Source organism: Topomyia yanbarensis, chromosome 3, assembly GCF_030247195.1.
Source record: "Topomyia yanbarensis strain Yona2022 chromosome 3, ASM3024719v1, whole genome shotgun sequence".
In the NCBI taxonomy this organism is placed as follows: domain Eukaryota; kingdom Metazoa; phylum Arthropoda; class Insecta; order Diptera; family Culicidae; genus Topomyia; species Topomyia yanbarensis.
This window is the reverse complement of record NC_080672.1, coordinates 70,241,845-70,264,126: the sequence shown is the minus strand read 5'-3', so window position 1 is coordinate 70,264,126 and position 22,282 is coordinate 70,241,845. Positions and strand designations below refer to the sequence as shown.

At 37.6% G+C, this 22,282-nt stretch overlaps 1 protein-coding gene across 6 annotated transcripts in view; it reads right to left on the bottom strand.

Moving 5' to 3' along the window:
- Positions 1–21,786, bottom strand: part of LOC131692795 (single-stranded DNA-binding protein 3) — a 158,811-nt gene extending 137,025 nt beyond the window's left edge. For 4 of the 6 annotated variants that reach the window (XM_058980074.1, XM_058980077.1, XM_058980079.1 and 1 more), the window contains exon 1: positions 21,549–21,783. The gene's annotated coding sequence lies outside the window, so the exon portion shown is untranslated. Of the gene's footprint in view, positions 1–21,548 lie in introns of all 6 variants that reach the window. The other 2 variants (XM_058980078.1, XM_058980081.1) reach the window with 2 other exon arrangements.
- Positions 21,787–22,282: the final 496 nt, after the last annotated feature.

The window sequence follows — 22,282 nt, the reverse complement described above, 5'->3', positions numbered from 1 at the left end:
AGCAGTAGCTTAACGGAGCCGTGGATATTTTATGTGTTTACAATATGTAAAATATAAAAATAAAAACAAATATTATTGATTGTCCGTTGGATCTCGTGCGCGCAACTTTTTATTGCGAGCGGAGACCTCCTTTCGCGGCTCGCCTACTGCGTCATGGGAACCATTCAATTCTCTCCTGTCCTCCACATCAAGGTCATCATCGTTAAAAGTGTCTTGGTGCTCGCGACCAGATGTTCTTTCCTGCTTATTGCACTTACGGGTGACCAATGTAAATCCGTCGTCATTGTTATTATCTTCATCACCGATGTTGCTTACAGTGGTTTCTGGGGGGCTGGATGCTGCTTTGGCAGTTGTCAATATGGACTGAACAGCTGCCACAAATTTGGCAACCGTTTGTGGTTCAGGTATTGGCATTGAAAACTCTTTTTGGGTTGGTTTACCGTGGATTCGTTGGCAATCGGTAGAGATGCATTCTCCTGTGTATCTTCCGCGCAAGGTTGTTCGTGGTGTGCTGTTTGATTACAATACTTCCACGTGGGAGTTTGCTCCTCATGGGTGCATAACGCAGTTTGATTAATTGTAGCTTCGTGGGTTTTGAGTTTTATAGTCAAGTGGGAGGGGATAGGTTTTTCGATCCGCATCCTCACCGCAAGAACACCGTTAGGTGTACCCGGGAAGAAATTTCTCCACGTATCACGTGTAACTGATTCTACTTCGCCGTATTGCGACATGTATTTTGCGATTAGATCAGGAGGGGTACGTGGTGATAGGTCATGTAACTTTACAACGACATAGTCTTTTTCTATATACACGGGAATCTTAATTCCAACTTTATCACTTTGAATCACGTGCTTTAAGTTGTTCTGCAAAACGAAACGTTCGGCTTGTGCTAACGTGTTGAATGATATGAGTACGACATTACGAAGATGATGATACTGTAGATACATAACCTCCTTGAGCTTAAACTGCATCTTCACATTCAGCAGGTATTCCACTTCACGACAACTCAATCTTATTGAACAGAATTTAAAGTCAATGACCGCTGCGTTGGGTCGGAGCAGAGATTTTTCGTCAACTTTACTCATTATGGCAAGAATAAATTAAAAGTTTCCTTTGTTCTCGAGACAATGCACACTAGATCGAGAGGTTGCTAGTTTTTGTTCACTTGGTTCGATTGTACGTCTGACTTGGGCATAAATAGAAAGTAGACTGTAACCTAAGAAATTGATTTTGTCCTAATCACGGTTTGAGCTAAAGAATCCCCACATTTATGCACAAAAAAGTTACTACGAGAGTGTATGTAACTTTTGTAAACCGTTAAAGTCATGAACAAAAAATATCACAATCATTCGAGTAGTCAATAGTGATGAGCACTTTGAAACGAAATGAATTTTACCAGTTCGATCAGTTTCATCTAAAAAATCTATATTGTCAAACATCGATCCTAAAAGATCGTAAAAAAATATATGAAAATTTTGTTTGGTGAACGAAAATGAAATAGTGCGACTAACGAAATGTTCGCGCTATATACAAACATTTAGTAAAATAACGAAACATTTCGCTTCAATCACGAAAAATAGTTTCGTTTTCGACGATAACTTTACCAATTATTTGAAATTACTCAAATTTTCGTTCTTCAAGTCGCCATTTTTTCCGCTCGTGAAATGATGAGATCAACTATTTACAATGCACGAAAATACTTCGTTGTAGAAAACGACGAATGAATTCGTGCATTGTATGGTCATTTTCGTTCTATTTATGAATTCATTTTATCAGTGTTGATCTACGGTTTTCTACGGATCTATAGATAAAATCTACGAAAATGCAATGTATTCTACGGAAATCTACGGATCCATCCATGATCCACAGATACAAATGCTATGGGCAAAACATCCTAAATTAATGTCTTAAAATGAAGAATCTGCAAAAGGACGTTGAGCCATAATACATACGAGCGATCGAAAATATAATCCGAAACAAACTGTAGCTGCTTTATAAAATGCCTTTTCTTAAGCTTTATTTAGTTATCTATCGGCGATAACAAGCAGGGAAACTATAAAAACAATTCATTTATTATTTCGTTTGCAAATGAAAATTTCTAGAGAAAATTTTCAATAGGACGTAAGTAACATTGAGAGCCTCTCTTTGTTTACTTTCTCTTTCGTTTATCCCGACGTCATTACAACACTTTACACTAATTTTCCAGTACATGTCGAAAGCCGACGGTTTTTACTAGAACATTATGCAAAGTGTAGAGTAGTAAATGTTGAAATGGCCGAATAATGAACAGAAGAGAAAGACCCCAAAGAGAATATCTCAATTTTACTTACGTCCTATTCTAAATTTTCTCTAGATTTGTTTGAAATTTTTGTAAATTTGAAGCAATTTTTTAATTTTCTGCTGCAGCTTGATAACTATATTGTCGTTTAGCCATTAAGTATCATGACCGTTGTCTTTGATAGTTGGAGATAGACTGGAGTACAGATGGCTGACTCGCCTTTTTAGTGTCGGTGATAAGCAATCAGTGAGGTTAGGTACCGATGAAAACAATTTAAAAATCCTATGTATCCTAATTGTTCCATATAGATTACTTTTAAGCCAGGTTAAACATGAAATTTCCTCAGAAATTCGTATTTATTAGTAAGGTTCTTCTCGGTGCAGATGCAGGAAGTAAATGGGTTTCCAGTAAAGCAACCCAAGATAAACTGTCAAAACCGGACCACGTTCCGCATCTGAGCTGCGTACGGCAACCGTAACCAAACTGAACACTAAAGAATCACTAAAATTTACGGAAAGTGCACAAAACATGTGGAAGGTAACTCCATCTGTCGCATAAGGAATCAGAATATATTGGCTCAAATAGTACGTTCCCCGTATGTATTCGGGGATTTGTGCCTTGCCGTTTCTCATTTTCGTTTCCTGAATGGTTGGAAAAGAGCACAAAAACAAACAGCAGGTAAATTAAACTCACAAGTAGTTCAAATCGTCTGCGAGTAAGCATAAAACTCTTTACCATATTTGATAAGAAACTTTAGTATGCCTCTGAGTTTCAAAACACGGTGTCATCTATGTAAGAACAACCAAAAACTCGAAATTGCAATAGCGCTACTACTGGGCAGTTGCATATCAGATATGAGATTCCGTAGTCGGATTCACAAAGATCATAGGTAAATGACTCAGCGCGCTGAATAGTTGCTATATGACATTTGAGTTTGCAGTGATCGGTTAAAGCCCTGGTCAGCATGCCGCAGTAGAGTTTAGATAAACGTAGGAGCTTTTTCAAAATCACTGAGCACGGTTACTCTAGAAACACTCTTGTTTGGCGACACGTTTGTAGATTTTTTCAATAATTGTGATGCTTGGACAAAGCCCGGGACCAAAATTTGGCATGGTGGGCTTAGTACCAACGAAGTCAATCGCTGCACCTGCCCTGGCTAATTCGTCAGCTCATTCAATTGAGTAATACTTGAAAGTCCCAGCAATGTTGATAATGCTTAGTTTTTTGATTTGGGTTCGATACGCGTTCACTAACTTGTACCGTGATTTGTCTGAGCTAAGGGCCTTGATTGCAGCTTGACTATCGAGGTAGAAGTTTATAACTTTGCCGAACAAGCTCTGTTGAAGGGCTGATTGTACCCCGCACATAATTGCGAAGATTTATATACAGTACAGTATCTACCTCGCGAGTGAGACTATTCCAATCTTATTTCGCGACAGTAGACACCAGCACCACTACGTCCCTCCATCAGAGAGCCGTCCCCTTCTCTCGAGAGGGAATCTTCGCATGGAATACCCGGTACGGAAAACTACATGTGGGTATAATATAGCTGGGAGCAAGAATATCTTCACCGTATGTAACCATTTGTGACCACAGTCGAATATGGCTGGTAGCAAAATAAACATGGTTACTGTTTGGCTCCTATGCCCAGTAACCTGCAGTTTGTATGCATATGATAGTGCTTCTTGTTTAGGGTGTATGTATAATGGTTTGATATTCAGAAAGGTCTCAAGGGCAGCAGCCGAAATTGTGGTGAAAGCACCATTCAACACAATGAGCGCCATTTTTGCTGATGCTTGTGACTGGACCGTCATCATCTCTCCCCTCTGCCACCACATAAGTCATCCATATGACAGTATTGGACGTACAATGTATGTATCACGTACAATAGAAGAATTAAGGTTTCAGACCCTTTCCAAAAGTTCGTCTGCACTGCCAGAAGGCCATGTACGCTTTCTTGACTCTGAACTCAGTGTGAGCAGACCAATTCAGTTTAGATTTCAATATAATTCCAACGTATTTGACTTGATCTGCACACAGTAGCTCAGAATCAAAGAACTGCAAGGGACGAGCCCCGTTTGTTATTATCTTATTCGTGAAAATAACCATTGAATTTTTGTTTGGATTAACTGATCATTTAAATTGTCGACACCACTGTTCGACAGCTCCTAATGCTTGTTGCATTAAGTCAAAGATTGTTCCGATGCAAAGTCCAGTAATTAGTATTTATTAATCGTCAACAAACCCGTAGGTTGGAGATCCAAGCTCATTGAGTTTCCTGAACAAGCCTTCGGCAACAGGTTCCATAGCCAAAGGCGACAGAACGCCACCCCGAGGACAGCCGCAAATACTCAATTTCCTTATCTTTGCTGTAGCAGTGACGAGCAAAGAATGCGATTACTAAGCATTGCGTTTATACAAGCCGAGATACATGCAGATACACCGAGACCGCGCATCGCTTCCAGAATAGACTGGAAGGACACATTGTCAAAAGTACTCTCAATTTCTAGGAATACACCCAACATCGTGAAGCAGATTTCCCACACATGCATGTTTTTGTACAGTGAAAATTCAACTAAACTAATGTTTCTGATGAGATGATTGATTATCCGTTCCAAAGCTTTAGGAAGAAAATTGCTTAAGCTGATAGGTCTAAAGCTCTTGGCTTCTTCATAGCTTGAGCGCCTCCTTTTGGGAATAAATCTAACTGTCATTTTTCGACATGCTTTCGAGATATGAAAGAATAATCGTTTTCATATACAGGTGCATGTGTGATGGTGGTCCAAGGCGGCGATGAAGGGGGGAAATGTAAGGATAAGGAGGGGGAGGGGGCTATGCAGCACTCAACTACATACTATATTTTTCATTTGAGACTTGGTTTGAGAAAATCGGTTCAGTCATCACCGATGAATCGATACGAATTTAATTGTGGAATATGCTCGGAAACCAGACTTCTGGAATTGTCGATAGTAAATCATATATCTAAATAATGTTTGATTGGCAATCAATAATCTAGACCTGCAAATCGATGTAATTTGGTGAACATTCCAATAGATTTTAGCATCTGAGGTATTACGATTGTAACGGTTTACATGGGAAATTCCAGTGTGAACTTACTAATCAACCAGTCACTCCGGAACCAAAAGTCAAAACCGAAAGAAATTTAATAGCAGTCGACAGTCAAAGTTTGTAAAATCGGTCAAGAATTCGCTGGGAAATAGGTGTGATATTAGCTTAGGAACCGTCATAGGTGGCCAATATGGTCTAAGCTGCTTTGAATGATTAGTGATCTAGAGCCGCAAATACAATCCAATGCAATGCTGGCTCCGTTTAATCATGGTGTTACTAGTTGGAATTCACTGTTTGACCGCACTATTCAACACCTAACTCCGGAACCGGAAGTTCGATCGACAAAAAATCAATAGCAGCTTAGGGGAACATTATACCGTTCATTTGAAATTAAGTTTGAGCAATTTGGTTCAGCTATCTCTGAGAAAAATGAGTGAGTTACATACAATACAAACAGACATACATACATACGCATAAACACACATACATTAATTTGCTGATCTCGAAGAATTGAATCGAATAGTATATGAGACTCGGCCCACCGGGCCTCGATTAGAGAGCCGATTTTCAGAGTGATTGCATATCCTTTCTACGGAGAAAGACAAAATCGTGGTATCAATTATATTTCGTCATAGAGTTATGGTGTCTTCGGAAAAGTTGCTGCATGGCACCTAGCGCCTCATTTATCAACTTTTCTGATAAAGCTAGATAGAAATACGAGAAAGTTGTAGGTCATATAATTTTAAATATATCTTCTGAAGATGGCAGGTTTGTAGGTAAAAATATTTTTTTTTTAGATTATGTTTTCAAAAATGCGCCATATTGCAAAACTTGTAGGACCTACAAAGATAGTATCTTCAGAACATATACTTATAATTGCTTGATATACAACTTTGTCGTAGACACCCTCTTTTTATCTCGTTCGATAATAACGTTACCCTAGCCTAGAATTCCGTACCAATATTAAATGATCAAATAAAGCTAGATGCTGCGCAGCAACTTTGTCAAAGACACCACAACTCTAAAACGGAAGATAAAGAAAGGACGTGTGAATTGATGAAGTATCCCTTTTTGGACCCCCCCATTTAATGATCTTATTTGTTACCTAGAACATGAGTGAAATGTATTTTTACAATAAAGATATGATAATTTGGAAATGCGGAAGTTTTTTCCATTTCCAGTTAGAAGATGCAAAATGTTAGCTACTCCCTCGCCAGCCACTCATAGATTGTAATAATTTTGAATTTGAATTGACAGAATCTTAGCGGCGTCTTTAGTGGAGTCTCAGTTGTGTGCTTCTTTGGTGTTAACATTAGATTTTTTAGTTAGATTTTCGAATAATAATTTAGTGTGCACCTGAAAATGGTAGTCCTATCATGACTTCTTTTATTACTTATCCTTACTTATTTTTTAAAGCAATTTCGTGTTCCTGCACAATACAATTTCGTTCAATGATTTCAATTGAGGCACGAACATATGACGATTGACATATCATATCGGCGTGAAAATATTTTCCAGCTAAATTTGGTGTCTCACAAGGAAATCATCTAGGACCATTGACATTTCTTCTATTGTCCGGTGACCCATATTTTATATGTGCTTATCAAAAAGCTGTAAATCCGCATTTGTTTGAATAAGAAAATAAATTTTATCGCAAAAAGCAGCGATCACTTTCAGGTTTTAAAACATTCTAGAACCCGTAAAGATGCCATATTTTTCAGGAAGAATAACTTAACTTTCAACCAGCAAATAGCGCCACGTCTATCCAAACTCCGTGGAATGTATGACACCTATGAGCAAGGTTGGGATGGTGACACTTCTCGAGTTATGTTTTTCTATGCTTGCCACACAAATCACTGTAAAAATGGTTAAAGATTGACAAAAAGGCAATGAATCAATGCTGAACCAGGTCCATAAGAACCGTAAATCTCTCTTCTCACCCTACCCGGTTAAACTCCAAGTCGTCGGTCGGTGAGGAAGACGGAAAAAAGCGACGTTCACACTCCGGGTATACATAGCGCGAGCTATAAATACATAAATACCCATATTTTCGTACATAATAACATAGTAGAGACAAGAAAAAAGGTACCAAAAAGAAACAACAAAATCACACGAAGAAGACAAAAGTTTCTGTCTGTGTGTGCACTTTCGTTCCCTTCACAGCTCCTCGCCAACACCCCACTCGCACACTCATTGCACCGAATGGAATCATCACGGCACCGCGAACTCGGCTTTTCCCTACACTCTGATTCCGTTTCGGTTACTACATCAATTGACCTCCCGTGGGCCGCTTGCTAAACGATTATCGGTTGCAGAAGAAGGAGAGAAGAAAAAAACACTACTGAAAGTCTGTCGTTATTATTTTTCTTTTTTTTTACAGTGCACCCAGACCCAGACTGCGAAAACCGGTTCTGGGGTCCAATAAATTAAACTACTCTCGCAGCCTCCCAAAGGCTACAGAACAACAAAAATTCGAATGATTCTACATGCACACTTTGATGACTAGGGGATGTTGAGCTAGACCGGACATGCTCTGGTAAATAATATGAAGTGTCACGTGCAGTTTACGATTCGGCTAAAGGACGCTTTAACTCGAACATAGAATCACTTGAGTGTGTAGAATGTTTTTAAAAGAGGTGATTGGAGATACGGTTTTTAAAAACTGCAAGAGAGAAGAGTAAATGTAATATTGAACAATAACGTTCCTGTGGACAGTTGTCCCAAACTTATTTTTTTTATGAAAAATTCATCTTTAAAGTCTCAGAGCTCGAAAACAAGAATTCCAATCGAGTATCTTTCCGTGAAATCTTCTAGGTGAAAGTGTTCTCTTTTGTTTTTATGTCCTACAATACTTGAAAAACGTGCGGAAAAAAACATCTTTCGCTTTTATAAATAGCTTACAAATATCTTTCGCTTTTATAAATAGCTTATGTTGTTTAATGCATTTTATACTACCCTCAAATCTCTCACTATTTATGTAACTTTATCTGATTTAGAGAGCCCCCGATAGAAGTACAAAAGTTAACAATATGATAATGCATATCAACTTCATATTCTCAAAGCTAAAATAACTTCCAGTACTGCTATTCGAACTCCCCTAGGTTGTGCTTAGCGTGTCTAAAAGAATCTCGAAGCATAACCATCTCACCCCAAAGCCCCCTATCTCATCCTCTGCCGCAATCGGGAGAATCCGACCGTTGATCCAGGGTGTGTCTGTCTTAAGGTAAATGAAAGATAGGAAACGTACCGACGGACGAACTGATGTGGAAGCAGCAGCAGCAACAGCAGCCGGTAGTTTGTTTGGAATGTCTTCTTCAACTTATGTATCAAAGCACCTTCCCACATTCGGGTAGCACGCAGCAGCACAGAACCTTCAGGGCTCACCATCGCCTTCGTCCGGATTCCACGACTACTAGCTCCAATGTTTGTGAAGTGTTTTTTTTCACTGAAACCTGTTTTTAGATAGCGATAACGATCTTACACTTTCCTGCTGTTCTGACGGTACACTTCATGCAGCAAAATGTGGCCGAGGGATCACTTTGTTTTTAAAATATTATGGTGTTGAGCCCATTTTCATCATGTTTCTATTGTACTATTTTACAACGGACTCCCTAAAATACCGTACTAATTTTGTTATACAAACTTTTGCTTGAGAGTAAGGTAAAACTATTGTTGCCAATTCGTCAATTGTATTTAATAGGGTTAAAATAGGCTAATCACTCAATTTCAAGCGAACGAAAAAAATCGACTGCACACCGCAACTGCGCTAGTAATGCTAACTTTTCAGGGTGATATTCTGGGAACTGATCGAACTGTATTGAATCGAACAGTTGACTCAGGAGATTCATTGAGTGGGTTTATTGGGGGTTTGTTTGTCAATTAACACCATGCAAAGTTGAATAAAAATGTTTGCGCAAGACTTCAGTGTTTGCCCTTCGTTTCATTTATTAATCTGGAAAACAGGTTAATCGATTTGTAAATACTTGGACCTTGGGACACATTTTGGATACCCAAAATGTTCTGTGGATGGGAAAGTTTGTCTTTGGTTTCAGCATATCACGGGTGATTGGGGAAGGTGGCACTTGACGATTGACAAATTGAACATCGATTAAATCCTCTAAACAGTGAAATCGAACTTTTCTTAGAACATTAAAGACATTTTAACGTAATTTGAAACGGTTTTCAAATTCAGTTATTCATCATTTTGCAGGATTTAATACGAAAACCAGCTTAACCTTATTTAGGTGTTGGGGTCAAAATGCGATAACTTTTTAAGTTTTGCACATAGAAGTGTAGAATTTCTTGACTTTTCCTAGGGTGACCATATCAGGCGAGTAAAAAACCGGGACAGTCGAAAGAGTACGGCCTTCACCCCCCCCCCCCGCATTTCAATTGACTGTGTCTTCTCCACATGTTTTCGGCAGTTAAAAGGTTCTGGGGGTCTGGGAGAAAGAGCTCTGCCAGAAAGTCTTTCGTCGGAATTCGATCACTAAGCACTTTTTCGGATGTACACACACGCAGTTCTTGCTACACCACCATCAGTGAAAGTTTTTTAAGTTCAGACAATAGCAGAAAAAATGTAGGGGAGCCCGGGGCTAGTTGGCGGTTGGGGTAAGTTGGCGGAATCCGTTTTTCTCCGTGTCTATTAGACATATAGTGCTGCATCTTATTGTGTACCTCAAGTTATACGAAACCCATTATCCAATGTGTTTTTGTTGCAAAACATTTAGTTTTGTAGAAGTTGTGGGCGATATTGTGTTTTCGAGCATACCAAGTAAATTTTCTAAATTTTAAATACTTTTTGTTATTTAGGGATGCTTTTCAATCTATTTCCCGAATGATTATATTTTTCGAAAGCGCGCGAAAAGATCTTTCAGTATCCGTATAGATATTCCATCTATCCACGATCAAAAGTTGTTTTTTAAATAGTTTTCTATAAAATATTCGGTTGGGGTAAGTTGGCGGTTCTGCACGCGGGGCAAGTTGGCGGTACTATTTACAATGCAAAAAAGTCATCAATTTTTTATTTTCCGAATTCACTTCAAAGTAAGAAAATCTTTTTCTTGTGTATCTCGTCAATACAAAAAACATTTACTTTACCCAATCGCTTTAAGAATTTTTAAAATTTGCTTTTGAATATGGAGTACGCGTCGTGTAATGTAAGTCATGTCGGTGTATTGAGACTGAAATATAATAGCAATATCGGTCAATATACAGTTTTCTTGAAAAAACATTCAGCACGTTCCGAAAGGACCCTTCAATTAATTGAATCTCCGTTTGAGTGCTTAGTTTTGGCATATCCATACATACCGCCAACTTACCCCGAGGCGGGTTTTCCGCGTCACATATTTTTGTCTCTAAAATTGGAGACAATGCATCAAACACTTTAATAAAATTCAGAGATGTTGCCAACAGTCTGCTCTTTATGCCACGTATTCTATTTTGCAAGATCTACCTACTTGATGTAGGTAGATCTTGCAAAATAGAATACGTGGCATAACGGTAAAAAATGAAAACTGAAAACACTGCCAACTAGCCCCGATCTCCCCTAAATAGATACACACGAAAATACAAGATCATCATAAAATACAAGAGTCTAAGAAAAAAAGAAAACATTAAAGTGATTACAGTGCTAGTTTTAGACAAATTACTGGTATAGTTAAAATTAGTCTTAAGGATTTTTGTAACATGCTATGTAAAAAAAGAAACTTTGGCGTAAAAAGCTTTCGTAAATACCGGGTCAAGTAAACTTATGGAAAAAAATCAGCGAAAGTTTCATGCTGAGATCGTCCATGCAGGATCGGCGAGGAGTTTTGAGCACTAAATACTAGTCATTGACGTAAAGCAGAAACATCAACGGTCCCGAGAAGCTTCCCTGCGCTATACCTGGCAATCTCCAATGACAACCATTATTTCTCGATCTGCAAGCTAGGTCGAAATAGCTGCAAAATCTACCGTTGTTTCCAAATTACTCCATTTTATTGATTTTTATATGAAAACTGGCGGATAGATTAGTGTAAATAATATCAGTTTGAGCGCGACATTCCATACTCTATGTTATATAGGATGCTAGACTCGGCAGGTTGGTCGGTGTTCAGCGTACAGGCATGAAGTCATGTTAATCGTCTATTAGGTACAATTTAATTTCATCTATTTGACACGGCTAAATGCATTAGATTACCTGAGCCGTGGATCTTTTAATATTAACAATCTTTATAAAAACATTTAAATCGAATTTAATTGTATATCCATCGGATCTTATGTACGCGATTAGTTTGTGTAAAGGATTTATTTGTTGTTGGAGATCCGTCTACTGCATTGCCTGTTGTTGATTTGGGATCACTTAGTCCGATTTATCGTTTTCGTTCATGCTATTCTCGCTGTTGATGTTCTATGAGTTTTCACGATTACCGGGTTTGAGTTGTTTGTAGAACCTACGGGTCACGCTCGTGTATCCGTGTTCTTTATCATTTACTTTATTATCGGTGGTGCTGGCAGTTGATTAGGAAGTGGTAGACGCATCGCATCGGACACGCTGTGCGTAGGTTCTGTTGTTTCAGCCTTCGTTAGTACCTGAGCTGCAATTCCGGTTGTTTGCGATTTAGTTCATGTTGATGAGGGCTATGTGTTGGGTTTGCTTGCAGTTGATATTGTTTCGTTAGTGCTACATTTCACGTAGTATGCCTTTTTGTAACCGAACTGGCATGTGGGGCTTTGTCCTTCATATGTGCACACCGTGATTTGAGATCACGTTACACCTCCAATTTCGTATTGAAAATTCAGGTGTCTTTCGTCGGAATAGATTCATCACTCGCATTCTCACGACAAGAACACCGTTAGAAAAATCTGAAAACAAAATCTCCAGGTTTCAAACTTAATGGATTCCACCGTTACGTATTCCGACATGATGGTTGTAATGAATTCAAACATCGAGAGAGCGCTCAATGAAGTTATCCACGATTGTTATTTGTTTCGCTGTTTTCCTTTTTATGGAATAGATTTCCAGTTAGACGAAAAAATGCATCTAGCAAGAGAACTCAAGCAGAATCTCCAAAACGTTAGTGTTTCTTCTCAGAGGTGCCAAAGGGAACTCTACGGATCCTGGATTGAAATACGATTTGAACCAAGAAGAAGCTCTGGTAATTACATTAATAGCGACCAGAGTTTGGTTCCCAATTGGAATCGGTTCGTTTTTTTCTAATGTGGAATGTACTTGCCAACGGATTACAGCTCATTTGTATGTTACCTACATACGAACGGCTCTTTCTCTTTTCAATTTCCATATAAGAAAAGGAAGTTGAAAAGAGAAATAACTCTTGAGAGATTAAAAAAACCATCGGAAGGTACAATTGGGAGATTCTAGTGTATTATTTTTTGGTTGTCTTACTCCGATTAAGGATGAGTATACGTTGCAGTTATGGTTGAAGTCTATCGTAACTGCGATCTGAAACAGAGTGAATAAAGCGAAGACTCAATAAATAGAAACAAATGAGGCTTATAGAAAAAAAAAACAGGACAAATCAAGCATTTTCCTCGACTTCCCAGGACACCAGGACAGTTAGTGAAAAACCAGGACATGTCCTGGGAAACCAGGACGTATGGTCACCCTACTTTTCCTCTTTCATGGGGTGTAATAGAGTTCATAGTTTTAGCTCATTCCTGAAGGACTGTACAAAAAAAGTTACGAATAAGGTATTAGCGGGTCATATTTACTCCGATTTCCAACTCAGTTTTAAGACACATTTTCGACCAAATCTATGTGAACTGGTACTTAAATTGTTAGAGTTTAAATTTGGATGTCAAACGTGACCTCATTCGGCACCGATGACCACTGACCGACCAGGTCAAAAACGGTTATATTTACCAGAAACTGAAAATTTAAACTCTAACAAACAATTTAAGTACCAGCTTATATAGATTTGGTTGAAAATGTGTCTTAAAACTGAGTTCGAAATCGGGGTCAATATGACCCGCTAACACCTTATTCGTTACAAAAAGTTAACACCTAAAGAAGGTTAAGTCTGCTGAGATCGCATATAACTTTCGGAAAGTAGAAGGAAAACGATGAAAAAGACTTCCATTAGTCTATAGTACTTCAAGATTGGTTTTCATGAGAATTTGACGGTTTATGGTACCATTCGTTGTGTTCACTTAACACGAAAAACAAGTTTACTATCAAAAAATCACGAGACCAAGTTCCTGAAACTATGGATAATAAATCTTGTATTCATGAAACTGTTTGTGTTTTGAAAAAAAAAGTTTGGGCCAAAAAGATACATGGCGTTTGATTCTAACGCTTGGTTAAGTTACTGTAGTTGTTCCCTGAACATGTTTAGTTTTTGGTATGATTCTTGTTCATAATTTGGGGATACACTGGTTTGTATAAACTATACCAACTAAAAGAACCGATATTTAAACGATGTTTATGACTGCAGGATATTTGTCGCAATTTTCGCAATTTCTCATCATGATACCGTTATAGTTTATTCATGAGTTTACTATAAAACTTTTCCGGCAGAGTAGCGTGATTAATGATTTCAGGACCTTAGTTACGATCTCGTGGTGCTTAGCGAAGTTCGCGTGTTCTGTCCAGACATCGCATTGAGCCTTATCAAGTCCTAGTAGTTTTCTTATGTTTGCTGCCTGCACCTAACATTAATCACCAGCAGCTGAACATAACTACATGATATTTCAAGATAAAACCAAATTTTCATGAAAAAGTTCACGCGAAAATTTCACGACCATGCGCAGAATTGCATGAAACTGAAAATGATTAGTGATATCTTTTCAATATCACAAACACTCAAGATAGATCGTGAAACATGTACTAGGAATCATGAACGAGTTCACGAATACATGAGCAATATTTTGTGATTTTGTGCACTATTTTACTGGCACGCATGGTTAGACATGACTTTTATACTTGAAATCATGAACCAGTTCACGTATCCAGTAATAAGATTTTAAGATTTTTCGAACAATTTCACGAGCATGAATGGTCAATCGTGACTATTATACTGGGAAGCATGAATCAGTTCATGATTTTGTGAACTACATCACAACTACGAATATTGAATCGTGATTAGGCATCATGAACTAGTTCACGATGATTGAGAGGATTCATGAATAATATTCCGAGTTTCGTGGAATACTTCACGAGAAAATATGGTCTGATTTTGTGAACTCATTCACAATTACGAAATCAGATGATGCATCAGTTCACGACATACAGTAGGACCACTAGTCAACCTTTCGGTTTTATGAACAATGTTCATCAAGTGGTAAACCAGCTCACGTACAGGAAATTGATTTGGTAATGACATGGCCAAAACCGTGACTGAAGTACACAAAACAAAAGCAATTATCTCCACAATAAAAGCGTTTTGTCAAAGGTCGTAGAAGTTTTTGCATGCTTTACTTTCAAAAACATTTGTTCTGTTATCGTAGTTTGTAGAGCGAAACAATCCGAGATTATAATATACACTGAAAAAAAAGTTGTGCCAAAATAGAAATTTATACAAAAAACTACAAGGGGCAGCCCTATGGGGTTGCACGAGCTGTAGACGTAGGACTATACTACTTAATGTAAAATATTTATTATCTTAGTACATTTGGAGTAATAATAAATCAAATATATTTCTTACGTATAATTTAAGCACAACCAATCAACATCGAATGTTACATATTGAACCAAACCTTCCTGGTTATCAGGTCATTTAATTTGTAGTAGGTGATCGAATCCGATTAAACTCATTTGAGAAGATCCGAAGAAAGAAGACAGAAAACCGTGACCGAACTAATATCCGGAACTAAATTTTCATAGCATAATATCAGCTTTTAAAAATTGTACAAACTTTTCGATTGTGTATGGTAAAAAACCCGGACCAGAAAAATCTTTCGAAAACGACTCGGAAAAGTGAAATTTTCAGCCCATCCCACACAGAGCCTTACCGTCCTTACACACAGAAAAAAAATGTTGGTAAAAATAAGAGTTTTTCACTCTTAGCAAAAAACAACCAACGCATACTCTTAGTTTAAAAATAAAAATTTTGTTTTGAGTACTATTCTTCATTTGCTTAAAAGGAAAACTTTTACTTTGATTATTATTCTTGATTAATTTAAAAGTTTTACTTTCAACCTAATAGTTAGCGTTGGTTGTTTTTTGCTAAGAGCGGAACACTCTTACTTTTACCAATTTTTTTTCTGTATGTAGGATGAATATATAATGGAAAAAGAATTTTATTAGAAAGTTCCTTTTATTAATTTGTATAATTAAAAATAATTATATAAGAAAATATTTTTCAAATTAATCTACAAACCCGAGGGTTTTTGCAAATCCTTCCAAGAAAATCAGTGAATGTGGCAACTCCGCCACTAAGCGAAAGCTACACCAAAACGAATGATGAAAATATTTTCATTTATCACACAAAAGGAGGGCCTTTCATATGCATCGAAAAGTTTATAAATAGGAACGCCTTGATGCGAAGCGTGCTCATTCGGTGTGAGCTGCGAAAGGGGAAAGATCATATGTATGTACGCAGTAAAAACAATCGTCGGCAAGGTTTGAATTGTTTCAAAAGATTCTCGTCTTGTATAAACATAGTTATCTACAAACCGTCCTTATTAGGACGAATGTAAAATGGAAAAAGATAGGTTGGTAATGTATATGACATAACAGGGGTGTCGTGACCACACTTCGAAGTTATTTCAAATCTTGCAAAGCATAAATTGACATAATTTCAATGATTGTTCCTATATGAATGAAATGACAAATTTTCAGGTTAACGCGGCAATAACTTTGCAGTTTATAGAACAATTTCATATTTTTAGTTATCATATATTAACTATCATCTCTTCCAAACAACTTAACCCTCTGCTGCCAACCCCGTGGTTTTGCAGGGTTAAGGAGAATCATTGTAAAATGTCCAATACACGATTTTATGTTGTTACCTCCACTAAAACACTTCAGAACACTCCCACCTGTCATACATGTACATTGTCTGCTTGTTGAAATCATTATATGAAATTATTGACCTGTATTCAATGCGGAGAACTCGGTAATAAAATTGTTTTGCTGAATATACTAACAAACGGGATCCTCAGGAAAATTTCGCTGAGCCCAGTGAATCGAACTTAATGCGTAAAATTTGGCCATTTGAAAGAGATACAAGCAGAATTTTAAGAATATGATCATCGTGGTTATGTCCCGGACATTACCCGCCCCTAGTTTTTCGCTAAGCGTGTTCATTTCTGTACGCTAGAAAAAAGATTCCGATGGTCTTTTCGAGAGATTTTTACATTGATATTTCAAAGCAAGAAAATATGAAATTTGTTCATTTCATGAATGAATGTCTCAACGAGCTTAGAATCCAGCGCATTCCCTATCAACGCAGACGCCAACAACAAAGGCTCTTTTCAGAACCACCATAATTATTATAAAGGATAACTTGAAACATTCCCACATATTTCATTGAGTATCATTCGATTTGAATTACAAGTCAAACGAGTAGTCACGACACTCCGGTTATGTCCTAGACATTACCCACCCATCTTTTTTTTACCTTCTGTGATAACTGAAACAGGAAAAAAATCTGTGATAAATTTCCGAAAAAACTGTGAAAAATCACAATCTTTCCAAAAATCTGTGAAATTTTCATCAAAATGCCAAAAATCTTTCATCTGTGAAAAAAAATCTGTGATCAAAAATTGTGAAAAAAAATCTGTGACATTGCAGAAAAATATGTGAATATGGTAACCCTGCTAACAAATTAGATAAACCTACCTACGCTGATGATGATGGGTAGAGCGAAAGAGACAACTAGTACCACGGCACTATTGGGATTTTCGATTGATGTGCACTGGTGTAGTGCAGTGCATTGGTTTTGCACTTTCTAGCAGAAGTGTCAATGGAACATACCCAGTTTTGAGCACTTCTGCTAGAAAGTGTTTGCAAATGGAGCTCGAATGTACAAGCGATTTTGTGTACGAATAATTGTGTTCAAGATTGTACATAAAAGTGTGCTGAAAACGAACACAAGACAAAAGAAAGCATAGTGTACTGAGTAGCGTACTTCCACAGCCAGTGTAATGGACTTCTAATTCAGCTACACTGGCTGAGAAAACACAGCGCAGTGATGTGCTCCGTCTGCCGTTCAACATGCAACTGAGCTTGTCCGGCCAAATCCGTTCTTTAAATAGTCGACGATGACGCCATTCATAGAAGAGCAGCGCGCTAGGTACACAAATCTGTCCTGGACTTGGGAAGCGTTATCTTCTGTGTGTCAATTCGCGATAATTTGACTAGGTTATGCATTATTTAAATTTTTAATGATATGATATCAAAAATCATTGGGTTTATCTATTGAAATCTATTCTTAGAAGTATTTCGGGGCGATATGCGCAAAAAAATTGAAAATTTATCATGAGATGGATGAATTATATGCGTTTAAAATTGGACCACTTTTCATTACATACCATTTTTGTAGAATTTGCAAAGTGCACCCCCATATCGAAAACAAAGACGTAGTCCTACGTCAAAAATGGAACTTAAAAACGCATTTAAAAAACATTTTTTTGCCAACAAAAGCCTTTCAAGAATGGAAACATTAAACACCATTGCTATTGCATCGTGGTTAAACCATCTGGAAAACAACTACAGTTTGGAATGTTTCAGTTATGAACATTTTGATTTGAAATGACATTTAGGACCATATTTCATAAGAAAATTCGTATTGTTGACTGCAAATAGTATACATAATAAAAAATATGTTATAAGTTTGTTTTTGATAGTTTCTCAATGACGCAATAATATTTAGCACAATTAAAACGATAAACATTTGATAAAAAAACGCGAAAATAGGATAATTTCATTAATGAAGAGTTTTTAATAAATTTTTAATAAATCAAATACCTGGACAACTGGCACATTTTGGAATTTTAGAAAAAAGCATTTTGGCTTGAAATCACGTTTAGAATCATATTCTAAAATTATAGTTGACAGACAATCAATTAGTATGACAAACTTTTCTGCTGATAGTTTCTGCATGATGCAATTACATCTAAATTGTTTTCTTCCTCTTTAGGGGTTTATTGATAGAAAAAAAATTGTAATTAAATTTCTTTACAGAAATTTGGTTTTGTAAAAAATATCACAACTTTTTCTTTCAGTGTTTATTTGTTTTTGTGCAGAGCTATTCATTCCCTGTAACTCTTTCTCCGATAGTTTTGCTGTACAAAACATGGTATATGATCAAATTTGTTTGGTAAAAGACTGAATGTAAAAAGTTCTGAGCCCTTTTAAAACACTGCACTGAAATCAAAATGGAAAATGTTTGATTTTATATACCAGTGAAACGAGTTTTTGGACGAACGATTTTTGATGGAGTCTATCGATAGCCATAGACAATGTGGAAAAAATAAAAATAACAAACTTGTTTTCACAAAAGCAAGTTTCTATTAACACAAGAGAAGAGACGACAAAAGGCTTCTTGCCCTTCTTAATTTTATTTACTAGGCCCTTCCGTAAATCTAAAGACAACAAGCGGTCATCGTTGCCAGATTCCTTTTGCATGCTTTTCACAAATGCTGAAACTAAATGTACCTCAATAATCGCGCCTCAACTAAGAATTCGCAATACCAACTAAAATTTTATTTTTAAGCATGTCTCTCTTAACAATATAAGTGTATACACTTAGCTATATCGTCCATCAGGATTTTTATTCAATTTGCATGAAGTGTTTATGTGTATGAAAAGTATCCAGAATAGGGTCAGCAACACTGTTTTGATCCCGTTTGTAAATATTATCTTGACTGGTAAAACGACCAATCAGAAGCTTGTTCAATATTGAGGTTAGCTTTGGATCAATTTAGCTACGTGGTTCTCTTCTCTTCTCTTAGCTATCAATGACCATGCGGTAGACTTGGGTGCAACGCCCGATTCCTACATAGCATAAGGCAAAGGATTCATCACATTTCCTTTCGATCATGGCCATATGACCCTGCCTAATCCTAGTTTTCCGTTCTAAGTTGTTAACTGGTTCGCTCTAGAATACCTATCCGTCTATCAATTTCATTGCTTTCGTTTCTCTTAGTCTTAAATTTCCCGGAAATAACCAACCAAATCGATACAGTAGAATCTTGCGGCAATTAAAACATAGTAGCATATGAAAGGGTTTTTTGGAAATCAAATGCACCCGACTCTGGAACGATGACCTTGCTGTCCTTTGCTCTCCTTCCAACTAGTTACATTGCCTGTTTTACTTCCTGTGTTATCTTTTCCCGAAGTCTGCACATTTCGACATAATTGTTCTAACGGAAACCTGGCTGTGCGAAGATATATTAAAAGCTGAACTTTCGTTGAACTACGTAACCCTAACGCTACCACCAATTATCTGCGCTGAGGTGGCGGCGTCCTAATAGCGGTAAAGAACAACCTCGCAGGGCCGCAGCTAAGTTTGGAGCTGAATGCTATGATCAAACGAGATGAAGGAGTATCAGCAGCAACGTGGTGCTCCGGCAAAATACGGAAATACGGTTGTCGTTGACTTCAAGTGTCTTCATATTAGACCGACTATTCCTAATGTGGAGCGATTTTTGACGATGAATGTAGCCTAGGTTTACGGAAGTCTCCTAGATTCAATTCTATCATATTGACAACATCTAGTAAATATATGACAGACGCCGTCAAGCTAACGCATTGAGCTGTGACAAAAAATAAATCTTATTACGAAAGGTTAGATTTAAAGGTTGAATTCATTCAATTTCTCTAATGGATTTTCGTATAAAAAGTCATCTATAGTAGGGCCCGCCAGTAACTTAAGCTTCTGGACAGAGTTTGAAAGTAGACTGTAGGCGTTGGGGTAGGAGTGATTCACATTTTATGAGTTTTAATTTCCATTTTACACACGGAAATACCGCCGTTTTTATTTTCGAACAAGATAAATCATTCTTCGCACGGAAAACCATCGATCGCAATTTTTACAAAATTTTTGGCGAAACTTCGGATTCTTACTACTTTCCTTCAGAGAACCTTCGTAGCAAAAACGTAACTAAGTAAAATTATTAACAGACTTAATAGAATTTATTAATCAGATGTCTAAATTGTCAATTATTTGAATTATATTATGTCTAAATTAAAAATTCAAAGAAGCACATTAAAGAAACTTAGCTTCTTACCTCCTGTGGGGAATCAAAATTATTTGTCTAATTTTGAATCCCAATGAAACAAACATTACGTTAAGGTGGGATCGGTTGCTGACACGATGACTTCGAAATATAATTTGCGCTCTATAATAAAAGGGGACACAGCAATTTAGTTGAAGTAAACACCTACCCAAATAATTGGACTAATCTATGTGTGACAACACGTAGACATACATGAACAGTTATATTCTGTAAACAACGACCAGACTTATGGGGGTTGGAGTAGTTTAGTCGTGCCAAAACACAATAGACATCAGAGAATGTAACGCGAATGCCGAAATAACGTGACGTTGAGTAAAACAGGTAAAACTTGTAGAATACAGGGCACTGTACACATTGCGTTCAATCGAGGAATATAAGCAAGCGGCGAGCGTGCATATGCAAAGAAGTTATACGGGAACAGGTGCAAACCGGCGAGCCTCAGATAACAAAAGTTGTACCCAACTTTACATCTATGTTTAAGAAGAAATAAATAGAAATAAACAATAATACATTTTACTCTAGTTGTCCCTAATAGTTTTCATCTCTAAAAATGTGCCAATCCCAGTTTATTTCGACCCCGTTTGTGCAAGAAACAAAACTGCCGTCCTGAAACAATATGGCGACAATAGTTACCGCACATAAAATAACTCAATACGAAAGAAAAACCGTCGACATCGGACTGTGTTTACATTCGACCTTAGCTCGTCTTATCAAACCAACCTTCAGGTGTGCAATGTATTAATAACTTTTATTGTTGCACATAACGTAGCAAATCTGCTATCGCCTAGGTACAACAAAATTTCCCTTCCTTTAGCGAAACCAACAAACATTCGTCAAAAAATAGCAAAGCTACTGTAGTCCCATCTCATTCTCACTCCCGCAATTCCCCCGGTAGTTTGCTACTAGCGCTCACCACAAATGCATGTTCGATCGGCCATCAGGCCAGTGCCGCAGGGGAGAAAAAATATTCCAATCAGAATGCCTGTTTGTGGAACGGAGAATCAACCAAAACGCTTACCTCTGTCGATGAACAACCGCAAACGGTGGCACTATCGAGCACTTTCCCGAAAATTTCAATCACTTTTGTCCCACTAAATAGACACTTTTCACACACCGGAGGGGTACACCAGTAACCGGACCAAACTGCAGCGGGGATAGACTGTGTGATGGATTTTCAGCTTAACCGAGGAGAACCGAATTAAATCTTTTGTGTATAGTGCCAGATCAGGATCAAACATATGCGAAGTTTGGCAGCAGTCGACTTCGATGTCAACGAGCTGACGTTTGTTTGGCTTTATACCAGTCGGTGCTCACCGCAGGGTTGATACGAGAGCGAGTGGAGAGACCAGGAGGGTGTCACTCCTGTCATCCTCTATGGAGATATACAGACTTTGACAGTAGTCAACATATGTGGGCCTAGCTGCATCTAGGCCCATGTCGCCTGTGCAATAGCATTGGGTTGTTTTGATTTGAACAAAGGCAGATGTTGGCTAGGACAAAATGGCTGCCTAGCAGGGGGCTGGGAGAGACGGTTTCGAATGTCGACACGAAGTGGTATAGAGGAAATTTTTGAATTGGCGGTTGGTGGTACACGTGCCACAAATGGATGCTTGGAAAGATATTTTGATATTTACTAACCTTGGGTAATAGAAAAAAAGATTGTTCAAGTGCATAAAGTAATTAAAATATCTTGTTCCCCTTTTTCCTATATTTAGGTATCACAGCTTAGTAGGCGTAAATGTTAGGGTAATT